The following is an 11,823-nucleotide window of genomic DNA, read 5'->3' as shown; positions in this document are numbered from 1 at the left end:
GGACGCCGCCGTATGTCCCACAGTGCTTCTTTGTTCGGCGCCGCGGGGTCATGCGGCCGCATCCTTTGTTTGGTTTGTTTTACACAAACGTAAAAGCATGGACTATACCCCTAAAGGGAGGCCTTATTGAAATAATATGGATCATTTAAGGCCTGCATTCAAATATTACATTAAAATGACTAAATTAAAATGATTAAGTTTACCCATCTTTATCACTCTGCCTTAAACAAAGGAGATGCCTGAAACTCATTCCGGTCCATCTCCTCGGTATACAGAGTACACTTTAGATGGGCAGTAAGTGCATTTCCCTGCCACTCCAGGGAAGCCGGTGTGGATGTGCAGGCTAGCTGTTTGGTCCCTGTTTCAGGTTCCATGCGGCAGAATCTGCAAAGGCGGCCTGCTTGTCGTGAGTCTGGCCTTTTCCTCTTTTTCTCCACCCTCTTCTCCACCCGTTTCTTGGCAGCCTCCCGCTCCTTCTGGAAGAATTCTGTCTCTGCAAATTCATCTAAGGCCATTTTGGGGTTAGAGAGCCCCTCAGCAAAAAATGTTACATTTGTAAACAAAAATCAGGTAACACTACTTAAGGCCATTGCTTTAGCAATTTATAAACACATTCATAACTAATAATAATGAATCCATAAAGTATTAGAAACATGGCTATAATTATTTATCAAAAGGCATAACACATTATACCCATGTGTATTATGCATTATGAATGATTTATGAAGGTCTCATCTGGAATGCACTATAGATACCTTCATAATGCATTATGATGCTCGGAATAATACAGCTTTGTACCGTATTACAAAGGTATCTATAGTGCATTATAGATGAGAGCTTCATAAGGCAGTCATAGTGCATAATAAACATGGCAATTTGTTATGCCCTTTTAGAAATATAGCCATGTTCATAATGCTTTATGAATGCATTATAATGCATTGTCAATGTGTTTAAAAATGACTAAAACAAAAAAAATGTTACCAAAAATCATTTATGGTTCTGCCTGTGATGCTATCAACACTCAAGCTTTTCTGGTCAGTGCAATTTATAATTGTTCAGACAGATAATAGTCTACCATGTGAGCGATGCTCAGGTCACTGATCAACACAAGTTTGTCAGAAACGGACTGACAAAGTTTTTTAACGTTATGACAAAAAACTATACAAGCCATGGACACATAGGCTATGCGGCAAACCTAGCTTCAGCCTCTTACCAAGTGAGCGATGCTAGCTAATTGGTGACACAAAATTACTGTCAATACCGTGCCGACAAGATTTTATCATACAACAACATAAAAACCACACACATTATCAAATAACGGTCATGACAATTCATTATTTAGCGCATAATTACAGGGAACGTTGTTATGGAAATTTGGAGGTAGGAAGTAACAGATGAGTCCAATGGTTTAGCTTGGTTTCATTTATTGAGATATCTTTCTATGCGAGCTCGGGGAGACTCTCCACAGACAGTTCTGAGAAGTTCTCCAAATAGCAAACGCAGTTGCTTTCATTTTATACTGACAGACAAATGACCTTTCTCTGCAACCACAACCGGAAGACCCATGTCTGCTTTTGCACATTCTATGCTCAGGACAAGCTTTTCGTCTAGCACAAGCATCTTATATTTACCATATATAGAATAAAAATTCATCTCTTGTCTAGCTTAACATGGGTAAGGTCTAAAACCCCTCCCCAGTCTCTTGCATCTGTTTCTTCGAGCATAGCAACCTTATTTTGCAGCCTAACTTCCTTAGTAACCATCAGACATCATGCTTGGTGGTAATTTTCCACTACATTCCCCCCTTTGATACAAAATCATTCTTGTATCACACACTGACGTCGTCCTCGTCCGAGGAGTAAGGGTTCCCAGGAGCAGTCCATTCCAGCTGGGAAAGAGAGGCAGCAGAATGTGCTGTCTGCTGCTTCTTCCTCTGTGGTGGAACATCCTGCATAAGCTGTACCATCTGATGATGTGACGCCCGAGGATGAAATTGAGCCATAGTAGAACAACATGGTATACAGCATGGAACAAATAAGCACACACAGACAAGCAATAAAACAATAGGGAGAGCAGAGAGGATAATCAAGGTCCACTTCCCAAACCATGCCTGGAACACATTCAGGGGCCATGGCCATATGCCATTATCATGAGACTCCTGACTGTACAGCGCATGGGCGACCTCATGCATTTTGGCGATGGCCTGTGACAAATTTCCGTTGTCCTCGTCATTTGGGGGAATGTACGTGCAGCAATGGTCCCCAACCATAGCGCAAACTCCTCCTTCCTTGGCTAGCAGTATGTCTAGGGCTAATCTATTTTGGGTGGTCATTAAACGGACAGCCGTGAGTTCCTCTTTCACTGCAGTGAATGCAATAATGGAGGCATTAACGAACTTGGCCAATTGGTAATGAGTGGTCTCCAATTGGTTCCAAACCTGTGTCATGCCGTACTGGGGAAACAGGCTCATTCCAAACTTTTGAAGCTTTGTATAGAGCTGATGCTCAGGTGGGGGAAAGTCATTATTATCTATGGCCTTAAGAAAACGCTTCGTCCGGACATGGAGGGGGCCAGTGTTTCCTGTGAACACCATATGGACTGCAGCTTGTAATTGCACAAGACCACAAACACCTACCCAATTAGATGGTAACCATAGGTAGATGGAGCTCCCACACTCCCAATACCAATCTTGACCCTTTGTGGTCAGCCAATTTGGCCACACCCTACCTCCTGGGAGTGCGGCATATATCCAAGGGTTTACGCGCTGGTGAAGAGTGATATCCAGCCGGAATTGGGTAACATTCAACGCGGAGTGGTTAGTTATATCCTGATTATAGAAAAGTGACATGTTAATTCGGGAATCTTCCCCCTGGAAGCTATCAAACGGCATCCCGCTATTGGGGACATGACGTGAAATTATATTTTTACACTGTGAGGCGAGCACTGAGGGTAGTGGCACAGAGGACTTTGTCCATCCTCTCGTGAAATTGGCGCACAGGACAAACCGATTAACCCCAGGCGATACTGTCATGTCTAGTTTTCCTGATTTACCTGGGCGCGTGATGTTCTGGGTAGGCGCAAATATCAGTGCCACCACGCCTGACACAGTACCCGGAGCCGTCCGTAGGGGAAACGGCTGTTCCACTGAGTGAGGAATCAAAGTGCATACCAAACAATGGCCAGAAATGTTTTGTTGCATCACCGAGAAATTTGCAAATTGCCAATACGAATTCAGTTGAGGCATATGATACGTTTTTGTTCCTACACCCTTTTTATCATCTCTGCTTTCCTTTAGATTCACATGATCATACATATACCCTACATAAGCAATGATAGAACACAAAATTACAAAACCAATAATAATGCTTATAGCTGGGGCCCAATACCCCAATCTACGTCTCCAAATCATAGTCTTTCAGGAGGACTAAAGATCTCTTGCAGTGCGACTGATGGACCCAGGAGGAGATACCGTCGACCTTCACGGCGTTAGGTGTAGAGAGAAGGACTTGGTATGGTCCCCGCCACCTCGGTTGATGCCAATGCTTCCGGCGCAGGTCCTTGATCAGGATCCACTCTCCTGGTCCTATGGTCTCTGGCTGATTTGGCTCCGGTCCGACCTGAGCAGCCCTGATCTGGCTATGGATCCTCTTCAAGGAAATCTGTAAACTAGACACATAGGGTAGTAAATCGCCATCAACAGTTTCTAACGTGAGCGTGCCTCCCGGGTATGGGAGCGGCACTGGTCTCCCGGTGAGCACCTCAAATGGGGCTAACCCCATTCCACTATGTGTTCTTCCCCTCTGTCACACCCGACTGGACATCAAGGAGGGTGTGAGTGTCATGTAATACCCGTGAAGGCATGAGCGCCACTGGGGCATCAGTGTGTAAGGCTGCCCTCTTAGCCCACCAATCGGCCCAGGAGTTACCAATGCTGACCGGGTCAGAGCACCCCATGTGAGCCTTACACTTAACCACAGCAATGGAGTGAGGCAGTTGGATGGCAGAAAGGAGGTCTCGGACTAACTCATGGTGCTGTATTGGTTTACCTGTGCTGGTGAGGAAGCCCCTCTGTTTCCAGAGGGCTCCATGGTCATGGCATACCCCGAATGCATACCTGGAATCTGTGAATATCGTGACATCCTCACCTGCGAACTGGCGGCAGGCCTGGGCTAGGGCGAACAGCTCTGCAGCCTGTGCTGTCCAGGTGGACGGTAACTTACCTCCAGACAGCAATTGGCCCTCTGACACAACCACAGCGTTAGAGGTAGAAGGGCTCCCATCAGGGAGCCTAAGGGAGCACCCATCCACAAAAATGAACTCAGAATTTGGCAATGGGTCTTCACCCAGGTCTGATCTAGGCTTAGCGAGGGATTGAGCAACCTCAACACAGTCATGAGGGGAACCTTCCATTTCAGTGGGAAGAAGTGTGGCCGGGTTTATTGTGGAACACCTTTGGAGGGTCACATTGGAGAGAGTAAGCAGGATGTTTTGGTAGTGAATCAGACGTGCAGTGGTAAGGTGAGATGTTTTAGCCTGCGTTATTAGGGCATGCACAGCATGCGAGGTGTGCACCACAAGGGGATGCATTTGGACTAAATCTGCAGACATGAGGACTGCCTCCGCAGTGGCTGCCACAGCTCTGAGGCAGGCTGGCAGAGAGCTGGCCACCGTGTCCAGACGTTTAGAATAATACGCAATGGGGCGCAACCTGTCACCATGAATCTGGCCAAGGACGGCGGTCATGAAACCATGCCGTTCATCCACATACAATTGAAATGGCTTGGAAAAATTTGGTACTCCTAAAGCGGGCGCATCGCATAGCGCTTGTTTAAGGTCAGAGAACGCCGTCTCAGCCTTAGTCGTCCAGTCCAGTCTGTCATTAGGTCTAAGTCCTTGTCCCCCATGCATAAGGTCTAGTAAAGGTTGGGATCTTTCGGCAAAATCCTGGATCCAGGGACGGCAGTAGCCGACCATTCCCATCCATTTCATCGATTGCCTTTTAGTATCTGGGATGGGGGCCTTGCGAATCCCTTCTACCCGTTTTAGACCTAGGCGTCTGCCTAGGTGATTGAGGACATGTCCGAGATATTGAACCTCTTGTTTGACTAACTGCAGTTTTGCCTTTGAGGCTTTATGGCCATTTTGGGCTAGAAACAGCAACAGCGCTTTGGTATCTTGCTCACAACTCTGCCTAGTGGTGGAACACAACAGCAGGTCATCTACATATTGAATTAGGGTGCTCCCGCCCGGGGGCTTGAACCCCTCTAAGTTCTTTCCTAATTCTTGAGCATAAACGCTGGGTGACTCAGTGTACCCCTGGGGCATCACTGTCCACGTATAACGCTTGCCTCTAAAGGTGTGCGCAAACCAGTACTGTGAGTCTGGGTGAACAGGGACAGAGAAAAATGCATTTGCTAGATCAATAACAGAAAACCACTGAGCCTGAGGTGGTATGGATGATAGGATAGTTACTGGATTAGGAACAATAGGTGCACGGGGATGTATGGCGTCATTCACCCCCCTCAGGTCCTGTACAAACCGGCAGGATCCATCTGCCTTCCTCACAGGCAGGATCGGGGAATTAACGGGGGAGTAGGGAATTTCCTTCAGAGCCCCCTTTTGTACCAGTTCTTGGTGCACCATGGTGATACCCTTCTCTGCCTCAGGTGAGAGTGGGTACTGAGCTTTTACTGGTCTGTGGTTGGACTTTGGCTGGACTTGCAGTGGTGCCGCGGTGCAGATTCTCCCAAAGTCATTCTTGCCACTTGCCCATAGGGTTCCTGGTATCTCAGACAGCCACTCAGGTTCAGTTGGTGGGGCTGGTAGGTTCGTGGTCTGGCGATGTTCTTCAGAGAGGAACGCTTCTCTCCTGACATCTACTGTGAGGGAGATGGTATGTCTTTGAATGGTTCCATCAGTAGTGATACTTCGGCCATCCTCGACTGGAATCCAGTCTTGTCTGTCTTCGCAGTCATTGATCCATGGGCCTAGGTCTTTCCATTGGTGGGCGTCAGTTTTTCCCAGTGACACATGGGGCATATGATGATCGAAGATCCATGTACTTTGATCTTGGTTGAGCTGGACAGACATGCCGGCCATGGACGCGCTTACATACAGAAACTTCATTAACACGGTCTCAGGGGGTTTCTGTTCTTCCAGGAAAAACATCATCCATTCCCTTATCTCATGGTCGCAGTGTGAACTATAGAGAGCCGTGCAATGGAGGATGGGGGTTGTTCAAGTGAGTGTGACACCTTTTCTCAACCAATGGTGTTATCAGTGAGGACCCATGCGGCGTAGCATGGCTTACTTTCTTGGGAGACATACAATCCAAGTGGGGGAGAGGTCAGGTGGACTCCCCTCTCGTCCAAATCAATTTTGCATTGCAGTTTACATAGTAGGTCTCTGCCCAAAAGGTTAACTGGACAGTGGTTATTCAACAGGAAGGCGAGATGGACAGGACCGGACCTTGTGGCAATGGATAACGGAACAGTCTCTAACAAGGTGTGGGGTAGGCCAGAGGACCCCACAACTGTCACATGATTTCCAGACTTAGGGACTCCAGGGAGGTCTGTGTCTTTCACTGTGGACTTGGTAGCTCCTGTGTCCACTAGGAAGACAACAGCATGATTGTCAATCTCGAGGGTTATCGTGGGGTCCTCCCTTGATGTCTCTGTGAGGGACAGGAACTGGCCGTTTCCTGGTCCCTCAGTCCCCTCGCCTCTTCATTGTGGGCCATCTGTACCCCACTGGGGTGGGGGCCCCTGACGGCTTCCTCCTCTTCCTCCCCTCTGTGGAGGCGGCCACTGTTGACCATTATTCTGGGGACAATCCTTTTTCCAATGATCTTGTTTTCCACAGAGGAAACATCCCTCTTGGTCATCACCCCGGGGTTGGGTGCGGTGGAACTGTCTCCGGTCTCGACTGCTAAAGCCGCCTCTTTCTCTCGGGGTTCGGCCCCTTCTGTTGTTAGGTCCACCCCGGTGGTATTGGAGCTGGGCTTGGGCTAACTGGAGCTGGGCCGATTGCAGAGTCGAGGCCTGCCTCTCTTTCTGGTCCTGGGTTACCTCTTCTGCATGTATAGCGTGACGTCTTAGTTCTTGCCACTCCGCCTGACTCCATCCCAGGCATGTGGTTTTCACCATCTGCTGGACCTTGGGTCGGAGGCCCGCCACAAAGAGCGTCTTCATGGCGTTCCTCCTTGCTTCGTCATTGTCGATCCCAGAGTGGTGTTTCATTAGCCCATCCAAACGTGCTTCCCACTGGGAGACGGTTTCTCCAGATCCTTGTTTTTCCTTTTGGATTTTGTTCCAGTCTGGAGTCTTCTTATATTTTTCCTTAATTCTGGTTCCCAGTGCTGCCATGTCTGCAGTGAATGGATTAGCCCGAGTATTCATGGCATTTCCTCCAAAATCAGCGTTCACTGCGGCCCAGTCACCTTTCAGCTTCCTCCGGAGAACTTGTTCCCATTCCCTTCCACTGGGTTGGTAAATCCCATCCAATGCAAGGACTTCATCCCAGAAACGGGCCCCTCCCACTTGGTTTGGGTCTGGCAGACTGTTCACCACCTCCTTCAGTTCACTTAGATCCCAGTTCCTCTGCACCTGTACCATCCCGTCGTCTCTGGGGTTTGGCATTTCCACCAAGGGGAACTGTCTTGGCACTCCAACAGGTGCCCTTTGCTCTTCAGTCGGAGGCTGTTGCATGCGTTGTTGAATACGCTCACTCCTTCGAGGAGGAGTATCTTCTTCATCTTCTGCCGAATCTGCAGCTCTTGTGGCTTGCGCTGGCGAGTATGCAGGGGGCGGATCCTGTCTCGCTGGTGGTGGCAGGATTTCCTGAGCAGGGGGAGCTGGCGGCGCTGAAGGGAGGGGTGGGTAGATGCAGCTGTCTTCCGCTTTCATTTTTTCGCACGACAGACGCACTGCCTTTGCCTCTATCTTCTTTCTCTTTTAACAACATATTCAGACTTTGTTGTGCTTGGACTGCCTTTGCTGTTTCCTCGCCTATTTTTTTTATGATTCCCTCATTCTTGCGTCTCTCAGCCTCTATTTCGATCTGTCTTGCCACATTTTCCCACATTTCCAAACATTCCTCTTCACCTTCACTACTTCTACAACATCCACAACAGCCTTCTCGCTTCTTTATCTTTCTTCTTACCATCCTTATTTTCGCAGGGTCGAAAGACCCATCTCTTGGCCACTTGCCACCTGTCCTTTTCGCCCACATTTCACACATCTCCGAAAAGTCCTTTCCAGTTCTTTCCTCTACTGCTTCCCTACATGTTTTACCCCGTAGTAAGCCCTTATTTCCCTTATCACGTTTTCGCATTTCCCTTTCAAATGCTGTTTCACCTTCCGGATCATAAGCCGGATCAGGAGTCCAATTTGACTTGCTACTGCTATTTCCCATTTTGTCGCACCAGACTTTCAGTACTGATTTTTTTTTTTTTTTTTTTTTTTTTTTTTAAGATAGGTTACTTAACAAACATGCACAGAATATGTTAGACAAGCCAGTCTTCTTTGCATAAAGAAAAAGAGAAAAGGTAAACTTGTTTTCTTTGCAGGGAAAGAATATATATATATATATATATATATATTAAAATCGTCACACAGTAGAAAACTTCTATGCCTGTGTTATTTTGCAAAGCAAGTTCTTCATTGCAACAATGCAGACTTTTACAAAAGACTTATCACAAAACAATTATATTTGTATAATTTATGTATCCCAAATGCACATCCCAGTAACATAAACCTCAATTCGGGGTGCAGTTCTGATAATAGGGACAAAACAGTCGTGGGGATAATCTACAGTACACTGAGGTCTTTGTCTCAGCCTCTCCGTTAAACTATATGTTTGCAGAACCTTTTACACCTTAATTTCTGCTTAATAATTTTTTTTTTATACTTATGAGCACATTTATTTGATATTCTTGACTTGTCAGGTTTCTAATTTCACACTCGGCACACTCATCCAAACCACAAACCTTACACATTCATACCGTGCACGTTACATTCATACAATCTTATTTTATCTAGTCTGCAGACAAAACACATTTCACATCTCGCTGGACGTGATACAGATATTTTACGACTCTCTCAGTCGAACCTGGATATTTTACGACTCTCCCAGTCGAAACTTGGTTATTTTACGACTCTCCCAGTCGAACCTGGATATTTTACGACTCTCCCAGTCGAACCTGGATATTTTACGACTCTCCCAGTCGAACCTGGATATTTTACGACTCTCCCAGTCGAACTTGGTTATTTTACGACTCTCCCAGTCGAAACTTGGTTATTTTACGACTCTCCCAGTCGAACCTGGTTATTTTACGACTCTCCCAGTCGAACTTGGTTATTTTACGACTCTCCCAGTCGAACGTGAGGCCTTTACCTTCAGAAAGATACCGCAACAAATTTTCTATTCCACAAAATTTGTCCTACCTTTTAGTCCGGTCGGAGTGACGGGGGACCGCAGGCCTCAGGAACTGCGATGGGTCAGGCTAAAATTCTCTGTCCTCGACTCCAGACGGGTACCTCGTCGTCCTTCTAGGACTCGCGTCCTTCTGAAGGTCCTGGCGGTCCCCGTGCAACCGAATCCCGGACGAGCCCCCAAGTCTGTTATGGAAATTTGGAGGTAGGAAGTAACAGATGAGTCCAATGGTTTAGCTTGGTTTCATTTATTGAGATATCTTTCTATGCGAGCTCGGGGAGACTCTCCACAGACAGTTCTGAGAAGTTCTCCAAATAGCAAACGCAGTTGCTTTCATTTTATACTGACAGACAAATGACCTTTCTCTGCAACCACAACCGGAAGACCCATGTCTGCTTTTGCACATTCTATGCTCAGGACAAGCTTTTCGTCTAGCACAAGCATCTTATATTTACCATATATAGAATAAAAATTCATCTCTTGTCTAGCTTAACATGGGTAAGGTCTAAAACCCCTCCCCAGTCTCTTGCATCTGTTTCTTCGAGCATAGCAACCTTATTTTGCAGCCTAACTTCCTTAGTAACCATCAGACATCATGCTTGGTGGTAATTTTCCACTACAACGTATGAGAGACAAAAGTCTGTCAGTTCTCTCTCGTCAAACGAGTGAAATGGTTGCTAGTGATAATGTTACTATAAGCAAGCTGTTATGAAAACACCTGGCGGTATAACTGTAAATTTATCCTGTAGTTCTACATTTATCTCAAACAACGTGTCTTACCTTTGATAGATGAACATTGCGTGTAAATAACTGAAGTGAGAAGCTGGTGACTCGTCCTGCCTCCACAGAAGTTTGTCCCTAGAATAAAAGTTTTCTGAAACTATTTCCCCTCAGCACCTGGAAAGCTGAGCTTCATGTTTGGGTCATTTCAGTGCCCCTAGGCAAAATCTGCACAGGTGTACCTCTGTTTCATATATGTGCCCCATCCTTGGATCTGTGTGCTCTCAAATTCCCGGCCAAGGTTCAACAAACAAGCCATGTCATGTCATTCTGACACTGATATGTCTTCAAGCCATCATTAGTGGCTCCCTCATCTGGCCTCAGTAGTGGTTGCATCCCAGAGCCACCAGCAGCCTGCTGGTCTTGGTGGCACCCCAGTGTTTGCTTGTAGAGGAGATGCTCAGTGGCAGTGGCAATTCTATTTAAAAGAACAGTTTAATTTCAGAGCCAATGGCCGTGTGACCATGAAATGAAATGAAATGCCGACAACATTCCTGGAGCCTTCAATTTAGCATACACAGTGCCCTCTACAGGATTCTGTCGAAACTGCATTCCTTTCAGCCTCGTTCACAAAACGTGCGAGTTGTTTTCAGCATACGTTTTTCTTTATAAATCCCAAAACCCTCTTGCAAATATGCCTATGAATGTTTGGCATCTTTTTCGGTCACACGAAGCCTTTATAAATGAATTCCCCAATTAATACGTTTACATGGCTAGTGTTGTATTTGTATCCAGAGTGCGAATTACCCCTCCATAATTGGGGGGTACTGCCTTCATAACACTTCTATGACCATTATGGTCCGCTACCGCGTCAATACGAATAGTCGCCACCAGGATCAATGTTAAGAGTGCAAGATGCGCTAGGGGTGTTTACTAACATGTATGCAACACACGGTCATGGTCTGGACATGCGACAAAATGAGAATCAATACAGAAGATCTCATTATCCTTATCCCTATCCAAAAGAATTTGGTTTTGCTAACTCTCAGGAATTATCCTAGAAGTAGTATACTAGTAAAAGTAATAAGCCTATACATTTACAAACAGCCTGGTCTGGTCCAGCAGTCTGGTGTTATTCCTGCCCTCTCAGTCCCCCCAGCTCCAACAGCCTTCAGAAATGAATATTTGTCTATTAGGCTAATATCTGCCTTGATGATACAGTAGATAATGGTAGTAAAGTACAGCCTAATTTCTAACTCACCACTTGGTCCTGTGCGCTGTCCTTATCCTGCCATCTCCCTGCTGCCTGCTCACTGTCCTCATCCTGCCATCTCCCTGCTGCCTGCTCACTGTCCTCATCCTGCCATCTCCCTGCTGCCTGCTCACTGTCCTCATCCTGCCATCTCCCTGCTGCCTGCTCACTGTCCTCATCCTGCCATCTCCCTGCTGCCTGCACACTGTCCTCATCCTGCCATCTCCCTGCTGCCTGCACACTGTCCTCATCCTGCCATCTCCCTGCTGCCTGCACACTGTCCTGATCCTGCCATCTCCCTGCTGCCTGCACACTGTCCTCATCCTGCCATCTCCCTGCTGCCTGCACACTGTCCTCATCCTGCCATCTCCCTGCTGCCTGCACACTGTCCTGATCCTGCCATCTCCCTGCTGCCTGCA

General features: G+C 46.9%; 1 long non-coding RNA gene across 1 annotated transcript; it reads right to left on the bottom strand.

Moving 5' to 3' along the window:
- Positions 1 to 1,407: 1,407 nt before the first annotated feature.
- Positions 1,408 to 11,284, bottom strand: LOC140582276 (uncharacterized). The gene is made up of 2 exons (XR_011985204.1): positions 9,444 to 11,284; positions 1,408 to 3,666 (listed from the first exon to the last, which is right to left on the bottom strand). It is a non-coding gene; the product is annotated as an uncharacterized lncRNA (long non-coding RNA).
- Positions 11,285 to 11,823: the final 539 nt, after the last annotated feature.

The sequence above is a fragment of the Paramormyrops kingsleyae genome, chromosome 24 (genome assembly GCF_048594095.1).
Source record: "Paramormyrops kingsleyae isolate MSU_618 chromosome 24, PKINGS_0.4, whole genome shotgun sequence".
NCBI classification, from domain to species: Eukaryota; Metazoa; Chordata; class Actinopteri; order Osteoglossiformes; family Mormyridae; genus Paramormyrops; species Paramormyrops kingsleyae.
The sequence above is the reverse complement of the archived record's forward strand: the minus strand, read 5'-3'. Positions and strand labels throughout refer to the sequence as shown.